A 26,869-nucleotide genomic window follows, 5' to 3' on the forward strand; every position below is an offset into this window, starting at 1 on the left:
CTTTCCGAACGCCGAACAGAGCATCAGGGGCTACTGCCTATGCGGTAATATTTTTACATATTCTTTACTTACCTCAAAGCCTGTTAGAAGGCTGGCACAGGCTTCAGTCAGTCCGCTCTTGGTGGACTGAACCTTCTGGATCACCGCACTCATAATAGTGCGGTGCTCCTCGTCAATGGAGGCGCCGTTAAGCACCTCCAACAAATTGTCTGGTGCCTGCGGTTGGACGGAGGTCGCCGGCTCGATAGGCTTGCTCCTCTTGGAAGGAGGCTGCCTATCGGAGTTCGGAACCGTTGAAGGTTCCGGCGCGGTGTCCGGCTCAAGGCCGGACTTGGAGCCCTTGGGGGTTCTATCCCCTTTACGCCTGGAGTCCGAGAGGTCGCCTTGCGGCGCCTCCAGGACCACCTCCTCCTAGCTTGGAACCTGTTGGGACGCCACTGCGGCGTCGTCCGTAGGATGGGGGAGGTAGCCGTCGGAAGCGAATTCACATCCGACGAATCCAGGGAACCGCTCGACGACACGTCAAGCCGGTCTTTGGGTGGACTGCATAAACATGTTCGACGTAAGGAAAAGCTGTGCAATGGGGGAACACTATGAATCACTCTCGTATACAGATACTTACGATCTCGCCAGGGGCTTGGCCCTGTGCAACCACTCCTCTTCGCCGTCGTCGGCGTTGGTGGAGTAGTCCGGAGGAGGGGTCTTCCCCTTCTTGGACCCTTCGGCCTCCCCAGTTGGGCGGCCTTCCTTTTCTTCCCTCCCCCCGCTGGAGGGGAAGAGGTCTCTTCTTCCTCCTCCTCCTCGTCTTCATGGGAGGAGTACGCCTTGGAGTCGTCAGATAATGAATCCGACACCTCCTGGCGCCAGGCACTCTTTCGAGTCCCCGTGGCCTTCTTCTTGGCCTTCTTCTCCGGCACCACATAGGGTGCCGGAACCAGCAGCTTCGCCAAGCGAGTGTCCGCTAGGCCTTCGGGCAAAGGAGCCGGACAGTTGATCTGTCCGGACGTCTCCTGCCAATCCTGTCAAAGGTAAGGGAGCTTAGATCCCGCATGGAGTCAAACTATGAAAAACTAATACCCTATAAAAGGTAAAAACAGCTTACCGCACGAGCGTGACGCTGCATGCTGAATCCGCGATCCTCGGTAGCGGATGTGGGGGCCTCGGGGCCCTTGAAAAGCACCTTCCAGGCATCTTCGTACGTTGTGTCGAATAGCCTGCTCAGAGTTCAGTGCCGCACCGGGTCAAACTCCCACAGGTTGAAAGCCCGTTGTTGACACGGGAGGATCCGACGGATGAGCATAACCTGGACTACGTTGACAAGTTTGAGCTTCTTGTCCACCAGGGTTTGGACGCATGTTTGGAGTCCGGTCAGCTCTCCTTTTTTACCCCACGACAGGCCTGTCTCTTTCTAGGAGGCGAGCCGCATAGGGGGTCCGGATCGGAACTCGGGGGCTGCGACCCATTCAGGGTCGCGCGGCTCGGTGATGTAAAACCACCCTGATTGCCACCCCTTTAGGGACTCCACGAAGGAGCCCTCGAGCCATAGGACGTTGGGCATCTTGCCCACCATGGCGCCTCCGCACTCCGCCTGGGTGCCGCGCACCACCTTCGGCTTGACATTTAAAGTCTTGAGCCATAGGCCTAAATGGGGGCGGCTGCAGAAGAAAGCCTCGCACACGACGATAAACAACGAGATGTTGAGGACAAAGTTCGGGGCCAGATCGTGGAAATCCAGGACATAGTAGAAGATGAGCCCCCGGACAAATGGGTGGAGAGGGAAACCCAGTCCGCTGAGGAAATGGGGGAGGAACATCACCCTCTCATGGGGCCTAGGGGTGGGGATGAGTTGCCCCTCTTCGAGAAGCCGGTGCGCAATGTAATTAGACAAGTATCCAGCCTTCCTCAATCTTTTGATGTGTCCCTCCGTAACGGAGGAGACCATCCACTTGCCTCCCGCTCCAGACATGGTTGGAGAAGGTTGAGGTGGGGTGTGCGGACTTGGGCGCTGGAGCTCGAGTGCGCGGAAATGGATAGGCAAAGGAGGAAGAAGGCGTGGATGAAAAGGTGGATCCTTATCCCCTTATATGGGTGGACGCGACTATGCGTCCCCACCAGCCTGGTAAAACTCGCTTATCTCCCAAGCGCCGTAATCAATGGCGCGGTTGGGTTACCCACGCCCGTATTGATGAGAATCCCGGAATAAGGGGACACGATCTCTGCTTTGACAAGACGTGCCAAGGAAACTACCTCGCTAAACGCGCTAAGGTGGGACAGTAAAACAATTTGAATAAAGACTTGGCCATGGTGTGATGTCACGCTACGGAATACGCCAGCAGATTAGATTTGTGTAAATATTGTTCTCTCTATGGCAATATGTGGAAACTTATTTTGCAGAGCCGGACACTACCTTTGTGTTCAAAATCTTCTATGAAGTACTTGGAGGAGGAACCCGCGGTGCAATGCCGAAGACAATCTGCGCGCCGGACTCGTCGTCATTGAAGCCTGGTTCAGGGGCTACTGAGGGAGTCCTGGATTAGGGGGTGTCCGGATAGCCGGACTATACCTTCAGCCGAACTCCTGGACTATGAAGATACAAGATTGAAGACTCCGTCCCGTGTCCGGAAGGGACTTTCCTTGGCGTGGAAGGCAAGCTTGGCGATACGGATGTGTAGATCTCCTACCATTGTAACCGACTCTGTGTAACCCTAGCCCTCTTCGATGTCTATATAAACCGGAGGGTTTTAGTCCGTAGGACGAACAGCAATCATACCATAGGCTAGCTTCTAGGGTTTAGCCTCTCTGATCTCGTGGTAGATCTACTCTTGTACTACCCATATCATCAATATTAATCAAGCAGGACGTAGGGTTTTACCTCCATCAAGAGGGCCCGAACCTGGGTAAAACATTGTGTCCCCTGCCTCCAGTTACCATCCGCCTAGACGCACAGTTCGGGACCCCTTACCCGAGATCCGCCGGTTTTGACACCGATAGGGCCCTTCGTACGGTTGAGATTTAACCGCTTTGCAAAAATAGCACCTAGACTAAATGTGTCATCACGGAACAAGGCATGGCACAAAATAATAATATCAGGGGCACTAAGGTTGCCACAGTTTTCGCGACCAATTAAGCATCTACTAGCAAATATTGCAAAGTAGCGTAAAACAGGAAAATGTATGCTAGTAATTCTTGCATCGGAAACCTTCCTCGTTTCCCCTACAGCAATTGTATCAATAAACCCTTCCACATCGTCACGATGTGGTTCCTCTACGCTGCCCTCAAAAGGGATCAAACAAACCCAACAAAAATCACGAAGTGACATCTCCTTATGCTCATCATATAAATAAAATTCCACCGAAGGTGGTGAGCTCCTAGCATGGAAATGAAAGTTTTGCACAAAGATATTAGTGAGTAAGAGATACTGTTTGCGTTGGTCATGGAGGAAGGCGGTGAGGCCTGCATTCTCAGCCAACTCATAGAAATCATCATAAATTCCGGCTGCTCTCAAGAAACCATCACAAGGCCATTCACACGGCCGAACCTACACGGTGCGAGGGACATTATACATGGGCTTCTTGTTCTCTTCACTTTGTTTATCCTTCGAGCTTGGGCTCGATGAGCCCCTCAAAAATCTCTTCATCTTTTTCTGAAAATTTCTGAATTTTTTAGCAATTTCAAAATAAAAGTGAACCAAACTCAACAAAATTGATAGCAACTACTCCTACAAGTGCCTAGAGGATATATCATGCATTAAAACTACTTTTGACCATACAAATTTGACATGCAAGCTCAAGAACATGGTCACTGTCGGTGTCAAAACCGGCGGATCTCGGGTAGGGGGTCCCGAACTGTGCGTCTAGGCCGGATGGTAACAGGAGGCAAGCGACATGAAGTTTTACCCAGGTTCGGGCCCTCTCGATGGAGGTAAAACCCTACGTCCTGCTTGATTACTATTGATGATATGGGTAGTACAAGAGTAGATCTACCACGAGATCAGAGAGGCTAAACCCTAGAAGCTAGCCTATGGTATGATTGTTGATGTGTATGTTGTCCTACGGACTAAAACCCTCCGGTTTATATAGACACCGGATAGGGTTAGGGTTACATAGAGTCGGTTACAATGGCAGGATATCTTGAATATCCGCATCGCCAAGCTTGCCTTCCACGCCAAGGAAAGTCCCATCCGGACACGGGACGAAGTCTTCAATCTTGTATCTTCATAGTCCAGGTGTCCGGCTGAAGGTATAGTCCGGCTACCCGAACACCCCCTAATCTAGGACTCCCTCAATCGGCCAGACAATTCTGGACACGGTTCCTAACCAAGAAAATTCAAATCATCGACTGTCCGGACGCAGAGGCCCTAGCAGCCTTCAAGCATAATATCCGTGACGAGTGGCTTGCACGGCACCTAGGACAGGAAAAGCCGAAATCTATGACAGCCCTCACGACACTTATGATCCACTTTTGCGCGGGAGAAGACAGCTGGCTAGCTCGCAGCAATAACATGACCAAGAGCCCTGGTAATTCGGATACCAAGGACAGTAGTGGCAGGTCGCGTTGCAACAAGCAAAAGCGCCGCATTAACGGCGACAATGCTGAGGATACGGCAGTTAATGCCGGATTCAGAGGCTCTAAACCCGGTCAGCGGAAAAAGCCATTCAAAAGAAATACTCCGGGCCCGTCCAGTTTGGACCGAATACTCGACCGCTCATGCCAGATACATGGCACCACCAAAAAACCACCCAATCACACCAACAGGGATTGTTGGGTGTTCAAGCAGGCAGGCAAGTTAAATGCCGAAAGCAGAGACAAGGGGCTGCATAGCGATGACGAGGAGGAGCCCCGGCCGCCGAAGAATAGTGGACAGAAAGGTTTTCCCCCACAAGTGCGGATGGTGAACATGATATATGCAACCCATGTCCCCAAGAGGGAGCGGAAGCGTGCACTAAGGGACGTATACGCGATGGAGCCAGTCGCCCCAAAGTTCAACCCATGGTCTTCCTGCCCGATCACTTTTGATCGAAGGGACCACCCCACTAGCACTCGTCATGGCGGATTCGCCGCATTGGTTCTAGACCCAATTATTGACAGATTTCACCTCACTAGAGTCCTTATGGACGGCGGCAGCAGCCTGAACCTGCTTTACCAGGATACAGTGCGGAAAATTGGCATCGATCCCTTGAGGATAAAACACACTAAAACGACCTTTAAAGGCATCATACCAGGTGTAGAGACCAACTGTACAGGCTCAGTTACACTTGAAGTGGTCTTCGGATCTCTGGATAATTTCCAAAGCAAGGAGTTAATCTTCGACATAGTCCCATTCCGCACTGGCTATCACGCACTGCTCGGGCGAACCGCATTTGCCAAGTTCAATGCGGTGCCGCACTATGCATACCTCAAGCTCAAGATGCCAGGCCCTCGAGGAGTCATCACGGTCAATGGAAACACCGAACGCTCTCTCCGAACGGAGGAGCATACGGCGGCTATCATAGCAGAAGTACAAAGCAGCCTATCAAGGCAATTCTCCAGTCCGGCCATTAAACGTCTGGACACCGTCAAGCGCTCCCAGAGTAACCTACAACAAGACCGCCTAGCACGTTCCGATCAAGCGTAGCAATGCGGCCCCAACCCCATCCCTCGCGAACTTGCGAAACCAGTGTTGCGCGTACATAACTACGCTCTGGAAATACCATGGGCACGGGGGGAGGGGCACCATCACGGCACGCCCGAAACGCGGCTTAAACCGCACTAGGGGCTGACGATTTCTTAATTTTCTCTTATTTTCAGGACTCCATTCTTCGGAAGGCTTGTCCGGCAGTACAATTGCCGCACAAACGATACAACCAGGGAAGCAGAAAGCTACGCCGCACTATGGAACTCTAAGGTGGTCTCTGTAACGAGCAGTATACCTGTTTCACATAACATTCCGCAGCTCGCCCCTGGAAAGGACATGTTAAATAGTCCCATCTTTTGCTTATTGCACTATTTGTATCGTTCTGCTTTGATCGCAGCTTTTTTAAATAAACAATGCATAGCTTCCGTCTATTATTGCATTACTCTTTTTTATGAATATATGTTCATTAATGACATGTTGCACCCGTACACTTTGGTACGGCCAATATGCCAGGGGCTTAAGTACCCCACAATACGGTGTGAGAAGTCCGAACACTTTCATAAGTGCGGCACCCCAAACTTATAGCATTATATGCATCGGCTCCGAATCATGTCCTGGGTCAATAGTTGGGTTTGCCCGGCTCCTATGTTTTGGTACCTTACGTTCCGTTATATCGGCTAAGGTAGCACTAGGAGAACTACTGCGATTGTGCCCCAGTTGAGCTGGGCTAAGCACCTTAGTAGAGAAAGCTAAAACTGGCTGTCATGATGAGGCAAGAGCTGGTCGCTGTTCGAGAGATTTTCGAGTCCCTAAAGACTTATGCCGCTTAGAGCGAGGAGTCGGCTTTGTCCGGCCTAGGCGTGAATAGTGCCCCGAACTCGGTCTTCCGAACACTAGGGGCTTCGCCGAAATTTAAAATTATAGAATTCTATGGCTAAGTGAGAGTGTTCAAGAATTATAGTCTGATTGCCTTGTTCGTTGTGTTGAGCGCCTCCCTCGAAGGACCTAAGAATGGGAAAAAGAGCGCTCATGTTTATCCCGAACACTCCAGCACTCGTGGCATGGGGGCAAAAGCCGACGACTCGCCATCTCTCAAATTTGATAAACGGCTGCACAGAAGGTAATATTTTAAATTCCAAAGCGTTGCTTAGCGCATATGAACAAGTTTTCAGCGTACAGGATCACAAATGCGAGTTTAGTCAAAAATTACATCTTTGGAGCATTCATCCGCTATAAGACGGGCACCCTTCAGGATGCCCTCATAATACGCTTCCGGGACACGATGCTCCTTGCCTGGAGGTGGCCCGTCCATCACCAGCTTCGCCGCATCCATCTTGCCCCAGTGCACTTTAGCACGGGCAAGCGCTCTACGGGCACCTTCGATGCAAACAGAGCGCTTGATTACTTCAAGCCGTGGACAGGCATCCACCAGCCGCCTCACCAGCCCGAAGTAGCTCCCAGGCAGAGCCTCTCCAGGCTAAAGCCGAACTACGAGGCCCTTTATGGCCTGTTTGGCCACCTTGTGGAGCTCGACCATTTGCTTCAGCTAGTCGCTCAAAGGCACCAGGTGTCCGGCCTCAGCATACTGAGACCAGAACACCTTCTCCGTCGAGCTCCCCTCCTTGAATCAGTAGTAGGCGGCGGCATCAGACGCACTACGGGGCAAATCTGCGAATGCTCCTGGAGAGCTCCGGACTCGGGTAAGTAACAAGTAATTCACTTTCACGTGCTTGCTTTGCATAATGAATGCCTTACCTGCCACTATCTTCTTCATCGCTTCAATTTGTTGGAGGGCTTTCTGGGCTTCGGCCTTGGGAGCCTTCGCGCTTTCGAGGGCTGCCGCAAGCTCGTACGCTTGCGTATTTGAGTCAAGCTCCAAACTCTCGTGTTTTTTCACGAGAGCCTGGAGCTCTTTCTACACCTCCTCCACCCGCACCTCCTGCTACTCTCTCTCTGTGCGCTCCGCGGCCGCTCTGTTTTTGGCCTCGGACAGCGCTTTCTTAAGGGTTGCCACCTCGGTCGTGGCCCCTATAATAGCACGTTGATCCTGTCATTTTTTGCAACCACATCTTCTCTATATACTTGCGCAAGGTATTACTTACCTTCCTTCTCCTCGAGTTGCCTCTTGGCATGGCCGAGCTCGTTCTCGGACCGCGCGAGGTTTTGCTTCAGCGTATCCACATCCGCAGTCAGTGCGGCGGAGGCCAGCAGCGAAGCCTGCATATGCATATTGACTTGATTATGTTAGACTCGTGTGAATGTTATTAGATCCTTTCTTCGGCTTTTCTTTCCGAACGCCGAACAGAGCATCAGGGGCTACTATCTATGCGGTAATATTTTTACATATTCTTTACTTACCTCAAAGCCTGTTAGAAGGCTGGCACAGGCTTCAGTCAGTGCGCTCTTGGTGGACCGAACCTTCTGGATCACCGCACTCATAATAGTGTGGTGCTCCTCGTCAATGGAGGCGCCGTTAAGCACCTCCAACAAATTGTCCGGTGCCTACGGTTGGACGGAGGTCGCCGGCTCGATTGGCTTGCTCCTCTTGGAAGGAGGCTGCCTACCGGAGTTCGGAACCATTGAAGGTTCCGGCGCGGTGTCCGTCTCAAGGCCGGACTTGGAGCCCTTGGGGGTTCTATCCCCTTTACGCTTGGAGTCCGGGAGGTCGCCTTGCGGCGCCTCCAGGACCACCTCCTCCTGGCTTGGAACCTGTTGGGACGCCACCGCGGCGTCGTCCGTAGGATGGGGGGAGGTAGCCGTCGGAAGCGAATTCACATCCGACGAATCTAGGGAACCGCTCGACGACACGTCAAGCCAGTCTTTGGGTGGACTGCATAAACATGTTCGACGTAAGGAAAAGCTGTGCAATGGGGGAATACTATGAATCACTCTGGTATACAGATACTTACGATCTCGCCAGGGGCTTGGCCCTGTGCAACCACTCCTCTTCGCCGTCGTCGGCATTGGTGGAGTAGTCCGGAGGAGGGGTCTTCCCCTTCTTGGACCCTTCGGCCTCCCCAGTTGGGGCGGCCTTCCTTTTCTTCCCTCCCCCCGCTGGAGGGGAAGAGGTCTCTTCTTCTTCCTCCTCCTCGTCTTCATGGGAGGAGTACGCCTTGGAGTCGTCAGATAATGAATCTGACACCTCCTGGCGCCGGGCACTCTTTCGAGTCCCCGTGGCCTTCTTCTCCAGCACCACATAGGGTGCCAGAACCAACAGCTTCCCCAAGCGAGCGTCCGCTAGGCCTTCGGGCAAAGGAGCCGGACAGTTGATCTGTCCGGATGTCTCCTGCCAATCCTGTCAAAGGTAAGGGAGCTTAGATCCCGCATGGAGTCAAACTATGAAAAACTAATACCCTATAAAAGGTAAAAACAGCTTACCGCACGAGCGTGACGCTACGTGCTGAATCCGCGATCCTCGGTAGCGGATGTGGGGGCCTCGGGGCCCTTGAAAAGCACCTTCCAGGCATCTTCGTACATTGTGTCGAATAGCCTGCTCAGAGTTCGGTGCCGCGCCGGGTCAAACTCCCACAGGTTGAAAGCCCGTTGTTGACACGGGAGGATCCGACGGATGAGCATAACCTGGACTACGTTGACAAGTTTGAGCTTCTTGTCCACCAGGGTTTGGACGCATGTTTGGAGTCCGGTCAGCTCTCCTTTTTTACCCCACGACAGGCCTGTCTCTTTCTAGGAGGCGAGCCGCATAGGGGGTCCGGATCGGAACTCAGGGGCTGCGACCCATTCAGGGTTGCGCGGCTCGGTGATGTAAAACCACCCTGATTGCCACCCCTTTAGGGACTCCATGAAGGAGCCCTCGAGCCATAGGACGTTGGGCATCTTGCCCACCATGGCGCCTCCGCACTCCGCCTGGGTGCCGCGCACCACCTTCGGCTTGACATTTAGAGTCTTGAGCCATAGGCCTAAATGGGGGCGGCTGCAGAAGAAAGCCTCGCACACGACGATAAACGACGAGATGTTGAGGACAAAGTTCGGGGCCAGATCGTGGAAATCCAGGCCATAGTAGAAGATGAGCCCCCGGACAAATGGGTGGAGAGGGAAACCCAGTCCGCTGAGGAAATGGGGGAGGAACATCACCCTCTCATGGGGCCTAGGGGTGGGGATGAGCTGCCCCTCTTCGGGAAGCCGGTGCGCAATGTCATTAGACAAGTATCCGGCCTTCCTCAGTTTTTTGATGTGTCCCTCCGTAACGGAGGAGACCATCCACTTGCCTCCCATTCCAGACATGGTTGGAGAAGGTTGAGGTGGGGTGTGCGGACTTGGGCGCTGGAGCTCGAGTGCGCGGAAATGGATAGGCAAAGGAGGAAGAAGGCGTGGATGAAAAGGTGGATCCTTATCCCCTTATATGGGTGGACGCGACTATGCGTCCCCACCAGCCTGGTAAAACTCGCTTATCTCCCAAGCGCCGTAATCAATGGCGCGGTTGGGTTACCCACGCCCGTATTGATGAGAATCCCGGAATAAGGGGACACGATCTCTGCTTTGACAAGACGTGCCAAGGAAACTACCTCGCTAAACACGCTAAGGTGGGACAGTAAAACGATTCGAATAAAGACTTGGCCATGGTGTGATGTCACGCTACGGAATACGCCAGCAGATTAGATTTGTGTAAATATTTTTCTCTCTATGGCAATATGTGGAAACTTATTTTGCAGAGCCGGACACTACCTTTGTGTTCAAAATCTTATATGAAGTGGTTGGAGGAGGAACCTGCCTTGCAATGCCGAAGACAATCTGCGCGCCGGACTCGTCGTCATTGAAGCCTGGTTCAGGGGCTACTGAGGGAGTCCTGGATTAGGGGGTGTCCGGATAGCCGGACTATACCTTCAGCTGAACTCCTGGACTATGAAGATACAAGATTGAAGACTCCGTCCCGTGTCCGGAAGGGACTTTCCTTGGCGTGGAAGGCAAGCTTGGCGATACGGATGTGTAGATCTCCTACCATTGTAACCGACTCTGTGTAACCCTAGCCCTCTTCGATGTCTATATAAACCGGAGGGTTTTAGTCCGTAGGACGAACAGCAATCATACCATAGGCTAGCTTCTAGGGTTTAGCCTCTCTGATCTCGTGGTAGATCTACTCTTGTACTACCCATATCATCAATATTAATCAAGCAGGACGTAGGGTTTTACCTCCATCAAGAGGGCCCGAACCTGGGTAAAACATTGTGTCCCCTGCCTCCTGTTACCATCCGCCTAGACGCACAGTTCGGGACCCCCTACCCGAGATCCGCCGGTTTTGACACCGACAGGGCCCTTCGTACGGTTAAGATTTAACCGCTTTGCAAAAATAGCACCTAGACTAAATGTGTCATCACGGAACAAGGCATGGCACAAAATAACAATATCAGGGGCACTAAGGTTGCCACAGTTTTCGTGACCAATTAAGCATCTACTAGCAAATATTGCAAAGTAACATAAAACAGGAAAATGTATGCTAGTAATTCTTGCATCGGAAACCTTCCTCGTTTCCCCTACAACAATTGTATCAATAAACCCTTCCACATCGTCACGATGTGGTTCCTCTATGCTGCCCTCAAAAGGGATCAAACAAACCCAACAAAAATCACGAAGTGACATCTCCTTATGCTCATCATATAAATAAAATTCCACCGAAGGTGGTGAGCTCCTAGCATGGAAATGAAAGTTTTGCACAAAGATATTAGTGAGTAAGAGATACTATTCGCGTTGGTCGTGGAGGAAGGCGGTGAGGCCTGCATTCTCAGCCAACTCATAGAAATCATCATAAATTCCGGCTGCTCTCAAGAAACCATCACAAGGCCATTCACACGGCCGAACCTACGCGGTGTGAGGGACATTATACATGGGCTTCTTGTTCTCTTCACTTTGTTTATCCTTCGAGCTTCGGCTCGATGAGCCCCTCAAAAATCTCTTCATCTTTTTCTGAAAATTTCTGATTTTTTTAGCAATTTCAAAATAAAAGTGAACCAAACTCAACAAAATTGATAGCAACTACTCCTACAAGTGCCTAGAGGATATATCATGCATTAAAACTACTTTTGACCATACAAATTTGACATGCAAGCTCAAGAACATGGTCACTGTCGGTGTCAAAACCGGCGGATCTCGGGTAGGGGGTCCCGAACTGTGCGTCTAGGCCGGATGGTAACAGGAGGCAAGGGACACGAAGTTTTACCCAGGTTCGGGCCCTCTCCATGGAGGTAAAACCCTACGTCCTGCTTGATTACTATTGATGATATGGGTAGTACAAGAGTAGATCTACCACGAGATCGGAGAGGCTAAACCCTAGAAGCTAGCCTATGGTATGATTGTTGATGTGTATGTTGTCCTACGGACTAAAACCCTCCGGTTTATATAGACACCGGATAGGGTTAGGGTTACATAGAGTCGGTTACAATGGTAGGAGATCTTCATATCCGTATCGCCAGGCTTGCTTTCCATGCCAAGGAAAGTCCCTTCCGGACACGGGACGGAGTCTTAAATCTTGTATCTTCATAGTCCAGGAGTCCGGCTGAAGGTATAGTCCGGCTATCTGAACACCCCCTAATCTAGGACTCCCTTAGTAGCCCCCGAACCAGGATTCAATGACGATGAGTCCAGCGCGCAGATTGTCTTCGGCATTGCAAGGCGGTTTCTCCTCCAAATTCCGTGTCCTTGTTTGAATAAATTCCGGTTTCTTGTAGATGTTGCGCTCCTTGGCTTCTACGCCCAATAATGGCCGCTTCCCACATGTCAAACGAATATGAAAAGTCTGAGTGTTTTTACATTCACAGCCCCAGCTGCGTAAATGAGCTGCCCTATTTAAGGGGACGAGGATTTAGATCCAATCCACACCTTCTCCCCTCCGCGAGTGTTCATTAGAGCGCATCCGACAAAGGTCCATTCCACCATGGCCAGCTGTCGCAACTCCTCCCCTCGCCCTTCCAGCCCTAAGCCTGGATATTGGGAGAGATGTTCTATCCCGCATAGCGAGCTAGTGACGCTCCAGACCAAGTGATTTCTCCCCCCGGCCTATATGGTCCCGGTTCGAGCCGGTCTTGCTGTTTACAACGGCGCAGAGCAAGCAGAGAATGCCCCTAATCCCTCCAAAGGAGAGCGGGTGTGCCTTGTCCCTTATTTAATAAGGGGGCTCGGATTTCCAATCCACCCATTTCTCCGGGGGCTGCTGGAGTTCTACGGCCTCCAGCTACATCATCTCACGCCTGCCTCAGTATTGCATATCGCGGGCTTTGTAGCCCTCTGCGAGCTGTTCTTGGGTGTTGAAGCTCATTTTGGACTGTGGAAGGAGCTATTTTGCCTCGTGCCCCATCCCAAGAAGGGTTCAATGTATCAAGTGGGCGGAGCCGAAGTGTGGCGCATCGTCGGGACCGGATATCTGTCCGGAACCCCAAAGAAGGCGTCCGAAGACTGGCCCTCGGAATGGTTCTATATAGAAGACGTCCCGCTGCCGGATCCTGTCCGGATCGGCCTCCCTGAATTCAACAGTGCTCCCTTAAAGAAGCGCCTAAGCTGGCGCCCACGGAGCCCTCAGAGGGAAAGTGACAGGGACATCATTTACCTGATGGTCCGAATAAGATTGTTAGCCCATTCCGGACTAACCATGATCTGGGTTATGGCCGAATGCATTATGCGGGGGGTGCAACCGCTTCAGTATAGAAGCCACCCCATGTGGGACTTTAACGGGGAGGACGACGCCACCCGCTACGATCATAAGGGGCCAGATTCAGCTGCCGCTCTACTAATGATCTTGTCCACTTTGTATAAGGGAGAGGAGGAGGAATTTCTCTGCATCAACCCTCAGGGTGGATTCTCCATGCACAATCCCCCGAGCTGGGTAAGCGACCGTATTTACTTGTCCATCTGTTTTTTATTCCCATTGTTAAATATTCAGTCTGACGACTTTAACGCAGGAACTGCGCCGGGCTGTTTAGGAAATAAGCAGCCCTCCTCCACAACCCGAGGACCCAGGACGGTCCCTCGACCCGGCCTCTCAAGAGGATCCGGACATATCTGTGGAGCTGATTGATGGAGTGTTCCATCAATTGAGCGAGGACAACGCCTTGGTGGCCATTACGGCCGATTACCCAGGGCTAATCCTGACGCCCCAGGTACCTGAGATCGAAGTCCCAGTACCCCGAATAGGTGTCCGCCCACTCGTGTTCAGTTTCCTGATTGCAACCGAACTTTGCAGGGGAGGTTTTTAAGGCGGAAGGCCGAACCTGTGGCGACAAGCCAACGAGGGGCCGTAGGGCCCCGTGGTCCAAAAAGAAGTGCAGTCCGGACCGAGACGTCAGCGCAAAGGTATGACGCGCCCCTTATCCCAGGTGTTATACCTTCGAGGCACATTGACACTCGTGCTCTCTTCAGGACAAAGAGACCTCGCCGGACTATATCCGGAGAGGCTGCCAATCGCGCCTCCACCAGCCAGGCTCCAAAGCCTGGTCCGAAGGCGGAGGCGAACGCAAGGCGTGCGCCAGACGCTCCTTCGACAGAGGATGTGGACGGGTTGTCTTCCACCAACTCTGAGGTGGAGAGTGCCATGAACCACAGGCATCGCTGGAAAATTCTTCGCGACGCTTGTTTCTCCCAAAGGGCATTAGATGCCTTTAACTCAGGAGATGCACACCTCCGTGCCGCTCAAAATGGTCTAGCTAGAGCCACGGAGCAATATGTAAAGGACATACGGGTAAGAAAATTTTGGTAATTATATATATAGCAGTAGCCCCCGAGACTTGAAACAGTTAGAATAACTGATTTAAGGATCATTTTATATGCAGGTTCTTACAGAAAAGAATTCCCTACTGTCCAAGGAGCTGGAAGAGTGCAAAGCCCAACTGGAGGCCGCACTAGCCGCGGCAGGGGAGCCTAAGGAGACCCCCTCTGGTAATATACACTTTGAAAGATAAGTATTTTGCGAAGCACGGCTTTGGTGCGAATCTGACACATGAAATTGCAGATGGCGCCGGATTGAATCCAGAAAGGCAACACCGCTTATGCCAGCTAAAGGCTGGTGAGAGGGTGCTGATAAAGGTGATGGGGGAGAAGAACGATCTCCAAGATGCCAACACCAAGCTGGGCGTCGAGCTGAAAGATGTTCGTGCCCAGCTGTCAGACTCCGTGAAGGAGAATCAGCGGCTTCGGCGCGGCATATTTAGTAAGTGCTTGAACGAACCTTTTGAAAGAAAGTTTGGCGGGGAAGTCGACTAACAGAGCAATGTCTGTAGGTGTGCTAACAGGTCGTCCTGCAGAGGAGATGCCCGGTTCTATGGGTGACCTTCTTCCCGAGCTCTCGCAACTGCTCGATCGAGTTCGGCAGGCGATGCGAGGCGTCGCCCAGGCCCTGTGGCCATCCGTCTCCATGCCCGAAGGTCTTGGAGAGCTTGCGGACAAGCTAAAGGGAGCACGGCGGCGCTTCCAATTGTGGAAGATATCAGCCTGCCATCAAGGCGCTAGGGAGGCCTGGGCCATGGTGAAGACGCGGTATGCAAAGGCTGACCCCAACCACATGGCTGAGGTCGGTCCTGTAGGACCCGATGGGAAGGAGATCCTTGTAAGCTTAGTATACGGCCAAGTAGAGTTGGCCGCAAAGTATTCCCAGCAGGACTGTAAATTAGACAGCCTGTTAGATGGTATTGAAGAGGAATACGACCAGTCAAAATGACTATGTAATTTAATTGACATTTATAATGCCTTCTAGCCGGATTGTAGATCATTTGTCATGGCTGACCTTTTCGCTTCAGCCTCGGGACCTGACGGTCCGGAGTTTGTCTGAATTCCCATGTGGTTATATAGGAACCGGGGAATGCATGGAGACCAGGCGTAGGGGTCATTAGGGCGTGAACAGACAAGTGCCCGACTAGGTATGTTATATTACATGGTTAGTAAGAAACATCTTCCAGGGAGAATAGTTCTGTTAGGGGTTCCTTTCCCTGGGAGGCATGCCCTAAGGTGCATCTGGGGGCGTATAGATAAAAGTAGAAAAAGATCATCTTTAGTTCACCGACCGAATATTACCTTAAGAACGCTAGCTTTCGGCTTCACCCAGTCTGAGGTACACGTCCGGCTGACCTGGCAGTAACAATCGCAGAGGTGCTCCCTTTACCACCTAGCCGAACAATCGGGAACGTAGGGGTAAGCACAGGAGCCAGGCAACCCAGCTTGGCCAAAACTTAAGTCATATCGATGCATATAATGGTGAATAAAAGCTACATGCGGAAGTGTGACACATGTGTTGGGCATGAAGCCCGCATGAATAAGCTTCTGTTTAAAGAAGCCCCCAGGTTTAATGAGCGCGGATAGCGCGCCACTTTATGAGCCTTTAGAGGCTATGAGAGAGAGAGAGAGAGAGAAGAAGAAGAAGAGAAATGTAAGACAGAAAATATAAAAAATGGATAGAGGAAGGAGACGAACACAGAGTCCGACGCTAGGCATAGAATCTTCGGAGACGGGCTGCGTTCCATGGATTTGGCTCGAGTCGGTTATCCGATGCATCCCGCAGGTGGTACGCTCCACCAGTTAGGACTTGGTCAATTATGAAGGGACCTTCCCACTTGGGCTTGAGTTTGTCCTTTTTCATGTCCGGTAGTCATAGAACTAATTCGCCAACGTTGTAATTTTTGGCCCGTACTTCTCTGCTTTGGTATCTTTGAGCCTGCTGTTGATAGAATGCGGAACGGGCTTTTGCCACGTCACGCTCCTCCTCCAATGCGTCCAAGCTGTCCTGCCGATCGAGCTCGGCTTCTCTTTCTTCGTACATGCGCACTCAAGGTGAGTCATGAATTATGTCGCAAGGCAAAACTGCCTCTGCGCCGTACACCATAAAGAATGGTGTGTATCCGGTGGTGCAATTCAGCGTGGTCCACAGCCCCCAGAGTACGGAGTCGAGCTCCTCTACCCAGTGCATGTTAGATTCCTTGAGGGACCGCACTAATCTAGGTTTGATGCCGCTCATGATAAGACCATTTGCACGTTCGACCTGGCCGTTAGTTTGTGGGTGATAGACGGAAGCATAATCGAGCTTGATGCCTATGTTTTTGCACTAGAGTTTTACCTCGTCGGCCGTGAAGTTCGTGCCATTATCAGTGATGATGTTGTGGGGGACGCCGTAACGGTGTACAACCCCGGATATAAAGTCTATCACCGGTCCAGATTCGGCCATCTTAACAGGCTTGGATTCTATCCATTTGGTGAACTTATCCACCATGACCAGCAAGTATTTTTGCTTGTGGGTTCCGCCTTTAAGGGATCCAACCATATCAAGCCCCCAGACCGCGAAGGGCCAAGTAATGGGGATAGTTTGGGGCGGTGGGTGGCATATGGCTTTGGTTTGCAAAGAGCTGGCAACCGGTTCATCGTTGGACTAAGTCCTGAGCGTCTGCCCGGGCCGTCAGCCAATAAAAGCCTGTACAGAAGGCCTTGCTTACAAGGGACCGAGCTGCAGCGTGATGACCACCAAGCCCGGCATGAATTTCAGCCAGGAGGTTTCGCCCCTCCTCTTCGGAGATGCACCTTTGAAGGACTCCGGTAGTGCTTTTCTTATAAAGCTCTCCCTCGTGGACTCTGTAGGCTTTGGATCGCCGCACTATGCAGCATGCCTCATTTTGGTCCTCAGGGAGTTCCTGCCTAGTAAGGTAGGCGAGGAATGGTTCTGTCCACGGGGCGATAACGGCCATTATTATGTGGGCTGAAGGTGTTATTTCATTGGCAGAGCCTCCGATTGTGTCAGAATGTTCGGTGTCGGGCAGTGCGGTTGAGTCCGGGCTGTTATTGTTCGGCTTCCCTTCCCATACTACGGATGGCTTGTACAACCTTTCCAAGAAGATGTTGGGGGGACTACATCGCGTTTTGCGCCGATGCGTGCCAGGACATCTGCCGCCTGATTATTTTCCCGGGCTATATGGTGAAATTCAAGCCCCTCGAACCGAGCTGACATTTTTAGGACGGCATTGTGGTAAGCTGCCATTTTTGGATCCTTGGCATCGAAGTCTCCATTTATTTGGGATATTGCGAGGTTCGAGTCCCCGCGCACCTCTAGGCGTTGGATGCCCATGGATACTGCCATTCGGAGACCATGTAAAAGGGCCTCATATTCGGCTGCGTAGTTGGAGTCCGTGTACATAATCTGTAGTACGTATTGAACTGTGCCTCCCGTGGGGGACGTCAAACCGACGCCAGCCCCCAGTCCGGCCAACATCTTGGAGCCGTCGAAATGCATGATCCAATTTGAATATGTGTCGTACTCTTTAGGGAGTTCGGCCTCCGTCCATTCTGCGACGAAGTCGGCCAAGACTTGCGACTTGATGGCTCATCGTGGCTTATAAGTTATGTCGAACGGGAGGAGCTCAATGGCCCATTTTGCAATCCGGCCCGTTGCGTCACAGTTGTTTATAATATCATTAAGTGGTACTTCCGAGGCTACTGTTATTGAACACTCTTGAAAGTAGTGTCGTAGCTTCCGGGATGCCATGAATACCGCATACGCAAACTTTTGATAATGCGGGTACCGTGATTTGCAGGGAGTGAGGACAGTGGACACATAATAGACCGGCTTTTGAAGGGGGAATTTGTGTCCGTCCGCTTCTCGTTCGACGACGAGCACTGCGCTTACAACCTGATGTGTTGCCGCAATGTATAATAGCATTGGTTCGCCGGTGTTTGGCGCGGCCAGGACTGGGTCTGTTGCCAGTATGGATTTTATTTCGTCGAGTCCGGCCGTGGCTGCATCCGTCCATTTGAAGTGTTCGGTGCGCCGAAGGAGGTGGTAAAGGGGTAGGGCCTTTTCTCCCAAGCGGGAGATAAAGCGGCTTAGAGCCGCCACGCATCCGGTTAACTTTTGTATTTGTTTGAGGTCCTTTGGGATATCCAGTTGTGACAGAGCTCAGATCTTAGCTGGATTTGCTTCAATTCCTCTAAGGATAGAATAAAGCCCAAGAGCTTTCCGGCTGGAACGCCGAAAACGCATTTTTCCAGGTTGAGCTTGATGTCGTATGTTCGGAGGTTATCAAATGTGAGCCTCAAGTTGTCTACTAGAGATTCAACATGTCTTGTTTTGACGACCACATCATCTACATATGCCTCCACTGCTTTGCCGATATGGCTTGCCAGACATGTCTGAATCATGCGTTGATATGTTGGGCCGGTGTTTTTGAGCCCGAAGGGCATCGTGTTGAAGCAGAATGGCCCGTATGGTGTGATAAATGTCGTTGCGGCTTGGTTTGGTTCTACCATCTTGATTTGATGGTAGCCATAATACGCGTCGAGGAAACACGACAAATCGTGTCCTGCGGTAGCGTCGATAATTTGATCGATGCGGGGGAGGGGGAAGGGATCCTTTGGGCAAGCCTTGTTAAGGTCTTTAAAATCTACACACAGGCGCCAGGATGTCACACCCTGATTTTCATGCCACAACACTTAAGCTAATAAATCATGATAAAATATGGTTTGACAAAAACTTTTGAGTGTTTTGGACCTTGCCTTGTTTGGATTTTGTCTGTTGTTTGCAAGTGCTCTAAAAATCAAATAAATCCTCCAACTCCTATACTTCATCTCCTTGCTCCAAACTGTTGAACCAATGATCATGCCATGTGTATAGAGCAATATAGTATTTTCTTACAAAAATAATTTGGCCAAAAAGTATTTTCAAAAATTAGTTTTCCAAAAACCCCTGAATTAAGATTTGTACTGCAAGTACTTAATTCAGGGCAGTAAAAATCTTTCCAAAAATATGTTTGACTCCTATTAGATATAGGATACCCAGAAACCACAAAAATAAAATTTTTTATTTTCCTATTTGATTTAAAGGCTTTTTCTTAAGGCCAGAAATGGTCTTTAATAGGTTAAAATTATTTTAAAGCTTTAAAAAATTTTGAGAAAAATTAGGGAGACTCAATGGACATATATTTTCCATATATATGAGTTTCAACACATGGTCATGATCAAAATATTGGACAAAACCTCCCAAAACCATTTCTTCTCATTTCAAGGATTTGAAATATTTCTACAGGAAATATTTTCATAAAAATCCAAGAAAATTCTAACATGTCACATATGACATTTTTGATGATCTTGCCAAGTACCATGTCATGGAGAATAGTATAACCCCATGAAACCCTCTCAAAACCACTTCTGTCCTTTTTCAAGTTTGAACATTTTTGCACTGTCAAACATGTCCAAATGCTCTCAAACTTGGTGCACATGCTCAAATGGTGTAATAATCTGCCCTAGACCAAATGGCACAAGTTGGAGAGAATGTTATCTTGATCAAAGTACCCCAAAACACTTTCTGTCCAGAACCAAATTTGAACAACTCTACATTGCCAAGTGTGTCCTCTTGATCTGAATTTTTGTGCACATGTTCAAATCCCCAAATGATGACACTAGACAAAGTGGTGCATCAAGGAGAATAGATTTGCATGACTAAATCTTGGTAAAGCCATTTCTGATGATTTCTAGGGTTTACAAAAGTTGCATTGGCAACTTTCTTAAAATTGACTCAAACTTGGTGGTCAACCTCAATTATGTGTGACACTTGATCCTGTTAATTCTCATGTCCAGTGGAGTTAATTTACTTGCCCAAACCTACAACAAACACCTTTTGCAAAATTTCCAAAACCACCTTTTTGACCACTTCCACTAATCTCCATGACCCTATCTTTTTACCATAGCCCCTCCTAGTCTTCTCCTACCTCTAGTAACTCTCCCTTGGCCATTGCTCAATGGTTCAGGGGTAAAATACCCCCATTTACCTCCCTGGACAGCCCCTCTCTCCCTCTTCTTCTACCTCTCTCCTCTCCTAGTGGTTCACCAGGGCATCCAAGGCCACCCCCCTTTGTTTACTCACCCCACAAAGCCCCAGACACTAGTGGACACGCCCCTGGCACATAAACAATGCCATGGCATGCAGAGCTCGCGCTCTGGAGCATGCTACAGTGCTCTCCGGCACTGTAGCACGCCCATTCCAAGGCCTCCCGTCGACCTTGGGCGCCGGAATCGTGTCCCCCGAGGCCGCCTCGGCATCCACGAGACGCAACACTGTTGGGGCCCTCCTCCCTCGCCCTCCTTATCCCTCCAGGATCTCACCCGAGCACGTCCATGGACGCTGCCCATGGTGCACCGCGGCCTCGCCCATTTTGAGCTACCCCCGAGCTCTCTCTCGCCTCGGTTGGGTCCCCCTCTCTCCCGTGCACCTCCCAGACATCCTCCTTCTCCCCCCTCGTGCCCTCCAGCACCTTCCATGGTCGGAGAGCTGCCGCCGGCCTCCACTCCGATTCGGGCAAGGGCGGGCTTCTCCCCTCCTCCTCTCCTCACCAGGAAAGCATCCAGGGTCCGGCGACCCTCTTCCCCCCATCTCCCTGACCGCCGGGGCACTGTGCCCCTGCCCATCATCGCCTGGGTGTCCGCCCTCCTTGGACAGTGCCCGCCGCGCCTCGGCCACCCTTCCTGCCATCCCCGGGGAGCCCCTGATGTGCCTCTCCCTGGCGACCCCTCCGGTGGCCGCGGCTTGGCCAGGGGTGGCCTGTGTCGCCGGGGGAAGGCGCCGGCCGGCGCGCAGACGGGGCTCGATCCCCTCCTGTCGCGAGCGTGGGAGGAGGAAGAAGACCCTGCGGGTGGGCCCCGTAGGTCAGTGACCCCGCCGGCCGGCCACGTCATTTAAGTAGAGACGGGCCAGCCGTTCTACGCTTCCCTTCGGCGAAAGCGTCACCCGGGAATACGCCTTCGGCGTGGCCTCCCATCGGGTGTCCGTGAGGAGCTAGGCCAGGCCCAGTGCGCTGCCCGGCTAAATTACGCTCAGCGCGTGAGATTAGGTATAAAACCCTTTTTCTCATTTTCTTTATCCAGTGAACTTCAAAAACCGCTAAACAAGTCAAACAGTGTCCAAATTTGATGATTCAAATTTCTAGTAGTTTCTAAATTCATTCCCTATCGCATGGTGCTACTTGCACATTTTTACAGAAATATTTCTTTCACAAATAATTAGCAAATCCTATTTTTCCATTTCTGTGATAAACTTTAGAAAATCACAGAGAGCCCATTTTTGATCCAAATTCCATGATTCAAAATCCTAGATGTCTATAAGTTCAAAACTTAGTTTTTGAACATTTTTTCTAATACTTTCTGTATCACCTCAAATAGTGGTCTATTCCTTCATATATAGCCAACTTTGCAATTCATAGAGAAATCATTTGAACCCCAAATCCAGTGAAACCAACTCCTAGATGCTTCTAAAATCATGCCTTGTTAAATGGGTATCCTTGCTCATTTTTGAAAATAATATTTCTGTACCCCTCTTGAAAATCCATAAACCCCTTGATTCCATCATATCCAAATGTTTAGAAATATCCACTGACCCAATTCCAATGAAACCACTCTGGTTAATTTTCATATAACCAGAGATTTCCTAGAAAAGTCAAATCAATATTTTTAGAGCACTTTCATTTCCTGCCTTGTTGTGTTGCTTATTATGGTTGCTTTCGACGATAGTTGACGAAGTAGACGAAATGCTTGGAGTTGGACCAGAGATATTTGAAGACCTCGAAGACTTTGTTAAAACAGGGAAGCAGCCCTTTGACCATATTTATGAAACCCTTTTTATGCATGTCATATAGCACTTTATTAGTGTTGCATCGGAATCATGATGAGATGGTAACCACTTTGATGGGTTGCCTCTGTTACTTCCTCGTTGATACTTGCATTGTGCATGACCCTACCTCCTTATGAGGGTTATGCCAGTGGGAGTAGATAGGATGCTAAGTAGTGCTACGCAAAAGGGATGGGAATATGCATGGTGATGGAGACAAAGTATTTTCAAAGGACTTTTCGAAAACCCCGTCGGGTTCCACTCATGCCCGAGGGAGATGATGAGTTGGGTAGCCACTTGATGACGAAGTGGTGTACCGAGGCAAGTGTGTGTGTTGCTTTCAAAAACGGATTGGTTTAAGTTGCGACCGTTATTCCAACCTTACATGCGCAACCACTCTACCCTTATATGGGAAAGCGCATTATTGATTACCTAGGCCGATACTAGCTTGGAGCCCGCATTACTAGTGACGGGAGAGTTGATGCTCTCTCTCGGGACGGGGTCGTGCCAGGTAGGGCGGCCAAGAACATTTTTATGGGGCACCGGACACACCGTTGGTACCCCGTGCCAGTGGTATGTGATGAATATGGGAGCAAGGCTCCACAATTTTTAAGTTGTGAAATGTTGGGCACGTGGGTTACTACCAATCGAGTGGACTCCATGTTAGTGTCGTCTAGGGAAAAATAGTGATTGGGTGCTTACCCCGGGTACTTGAGGTACCGCGGGTCGTGGATGACACGGAAGTTCCCCGGATCTTGTGGGTAAAGTGTGCAACCTCTGCAGAGTGTAAAACTATTCGAATAGTCGTGTCCACGGTCAAGGACAGTTGGGTAACCGCTCTTGGGCTACGTCCACTTGTTTACAAACCAGTGTGTGTGGGAAGAACTACTTGGGTCAAGTCAAAGGACTTGACATGGATGAGTTGGGTTGGAGCCCACTCCCTTTGTGTTGATATCTGTAACCTGTCCTCTTGGTTACTTGAATTCTCCTGATGCAAGTCTTACGAGTTGTTGAACATGTCATTGCACTCAAAAACTAGCTTTCCACAAAAAAAATTACCTATATCATGCATTGTTGTATCTTGAACCAAAACATGGGTTGCTTGCGAGTACATTCAAAGTACTCATTGGCTTGCCACTGGTTATTTTATTGGCCAGACATGAAAGAACATGATATGAAGAAGAGTACCTCGGTGACGAACATGCGAGCTAGGATGCTTCCCAGTCAGAATGCCTGTAGGGTTAAGGCAGATGGCATGGGTCCAAGTTATCGACGAAGATTTCCGTTGCGATGTTATACTCAAGACTTGACCATAATGGTCCTACTTGTGTAATACAGTATGTATGGATGTAAGACTCTTGTTATTCAGCTTATGTGTGTTTAGTGAGCATTGATCTCTGGGATCACTGTACACGTGCATTCGGTGACCACGACTTATGAGTCGGGGTACCCACAGAGCTGGTATCAGAGCCATCCTGAATGTAGGAAGCCTTAGTTAGGATGGTCGTTAGTTAGGGTAAAACTATTTCCAAAACTATTACTAGTTTTCAAAACTATCTATACTTCTCTTCCCTTCTCAGTTTTTTCGAAAACTAAGGTATACTTTCCCTATCAATCTCTTCCCTTCAAAACTATTGCAAACGGTCGCTAGCACCCTCAAGCCCCTGACCATGGGATTCCTTGTAATCCTCGTGGGTAGCCTAGAAGGATTACATCTTGCCAAACACTCACCCACCTCTTATGAACACAAGATTGGCAACACCACAGCAAGACGATGCCAACAGAAGATACGCCTTTGAAGAATGAGGACATGAAGACCCAGAGGACGGTGACACCTTTGAATTTGCCCAGGATGATGCAACGTTAGCCTATGATGATCATGGCATAGGATATGCAAGATCATGATATACATCGCTAATAGAGTAACCCTGTCACTACCGTTGTTGTATTGGCAACCACCGGTGGATGAGAACCTCGCCATTTGGTCCGCCTCACTATAGTGAGCAGGAAAATGGTTCTCTTCATCCCCCGCTCTTGGTGTCGATGTTGTCATCAACATAACCGACATGTTGGACCTCTACTATGCCTTGTTAATGTCATTGCATAAAGGATTACCTACCTGGTACCATCGACGCCTTAGAAGACAAAACAGGATCATCATGAATAAGAAGACAATAGAAGACCGAGTCAATGCCTGCTACGAGGAGCCACCTTCACCCCATCACTTCAACAGGCAAGAAGTTGTTGAAGAATCTTCAGGCTCAACCTGGATCGTTTCATCGAACAACTACAAGAGACGTAGCAACACCTGAGGAAAACTCAGAAGACTGCACGAGGCTCAAGGCACGATTACTGAGTCCGAGAACCCCCAGGGTAGGATGAGTCGTGTACCCCCTATGCGTAGTCGAGTCCGTATGATGGTTCGAATAGAACCATGATTGTGTGTTGCTTGTTTTTATTTGTTTGTGTTTTGATATAGGTCGCACTTTTACCCTAGGCAACAAGTATGCGACTATATCACCTTCCTTACCTTGTTTCTTTTGTTTGGCCCTTTTTGCCACCCGTTGTTTGCACCTGCACTATAGAACCCCCCTTTAGGCATCCCCCTTTATGCTACTTATCCCTCTCATCTCTCTCCTCAACTGAAGACCAGCAAGACAAGATGCACCAAGGAGTCTACTTCGGCGACCAACTAGCACTGAAGAACTTTTCTACAGCCTCCTCGACCAAGTAAAACCCCGTAGAGTCATGTTTAACCCCCAGACTAGAAACCCATTCTTAGACCCTTCAAGACTTCACGAGATACCCCAGCTCAAGTCCTTAACCATGTGCTTAACCCATAGAATTGCAAGAGAACCAGTTAAGCCTCTGTAAACCTTGCACAACATTGGGTTCATTATGGAACTAGTGGACATAGTGAACGAGCACATTATCATCCTAATATAGCACCAGAACTGACGATGCCATAGGGAAGACCAGTTTGAGGATATAGGAATAGAGGACAAATGACTTGATGAGTTTGTATCAATGACTTGGGGGAATAGATAGGAATTCTCGTTGGACATGAGATTTGGATTCAATACGTTATCCTAGTGGAGTATGGATGTAGAGTAATTCTACATGGTTCGGACTAAATTGGATTTAGACTGATGATCTCGATCATGATACCATGTTTCTTGGAGGACAATAAACTAGGAGATTGGATTAATTGTCGGAGTTGATATAAGCTTGACCTTGGAGTTTACTTGACCATGATAATGGAAATTGGTGGACTTACTATGGTAAAGACAGCCCTTTCAAGTGTTTGGGGACTATAGGACATTAGAAGATTCGTGTGAGACACCATAGACATTGGATTTGTAGAATTAATGGATTATGTAGTGATTAATGGAAGTTAATGGGCTATTGGAGTTGATTCATAGGAAGGAAACAAGATCTTGGAGTGGCTTACAACGTGTTTCCTTAGGATAGAGATGCTTTATCATGGACCTTGGATCAATAGACTGAGCACTTTGATTGTGGTGATTAAATTCAAGCTTAGCAACTTATATGCTCTACCCATGGATTTTTAGGGGTAGCCATACATATGAGTTTGGGGATAGTGACATGTATATGATTTTGTTAGACCTCCCCTCGGGGAGTCATGAGGATATGAATAACATGAGTGATGATTGGAGTTGACCTATACGGGATGATTCTTTCGGTAACATGATGTGATTGTTTGGAAGACTAGATAGAACGATTGGCATCTCAGAAACTGTGCTCAAGGATGGTATGATAAACATTCACTCGCACACTAGAATCCTTGAAACCCTTACGCCCTACCAAGCCACAACATGGACGGATCCTGACCTTGGGCTTTGGCTCTAGATCGATAAGACCTTGGCCAATGCTCAACCACATCCATCACCAATGCCTCAGCCCACTTTACGTACCCCATAGACTTCATGGAGTGCTTGGACAAGTTAGTTGTCATCTTTCTTTGATGACATACTTGTCTACCCGAAGACGGAAGAAGAATCGTTGAGCTGGTCAAGGAACATCTGAAGATTGTCATGTCTAGGAGGAAGAACTACAACAACCACCATTTTCAAGAAGTATACCTCCGCATCAAAGACCAGGAATATCTGCAAACCACTTCTCTCAAAGGAACCAAGCATTTCCATGTCAAAGGGAAGCTCACGCCAAGATTTATTGGCCCTCTCCAAGATCACTGCAAGGCGAAGAATAGATGGCTACCAGCTAGAGTTATCACCTGAGTCACCCACCGTGCACAACGTTTTTCCACACAACACCACTCCGGAAACGTTTCCAACTTCCTAACTAGCCCGGTCTCTACAAGGACATCGTCCACGAGCCATCGACCTCCAGCCCAATATGACCTATGCGAGATATCCCAGTTGCAATCTGGATCAAGCAGGACAACAAACACGAAGCCATGCAATCGAGTACTTCAAGGTTCAATGGAGCACCAAACGGAAGCAGAAGCAGTATGAGGACGTGAAGACTACCCCAAATCCAAGTTTCCGTATTCCTTTCCGCGCCTAGTCTGGGAATCTAGGGGACGAGATTCTTGTAAGGGGGTAGGTCTGTCACACCCTGATTTTCATGCCACAACACTTAAGCTAATAAATCATGATAAAATGTGGTTTGACAAAAACTTTTGAGTGTTTTGGACCTTG

The sequence above is a fragment of the Triticum dicoccoides genome, chromosome 1A, assembly GCF_002162155.2.
Source record: "Triticum dicoccoides isolate Atlit2015 ecotype Zavitan chromosome 1A, WEW_v2.0, whole genome shotgun sequence".
NCBI lineage: Eukaryota > Viridiplantae > Streptophyta > Magnoliopsida > Poales > Poaceae > Triticum > Triticum dicoccoides.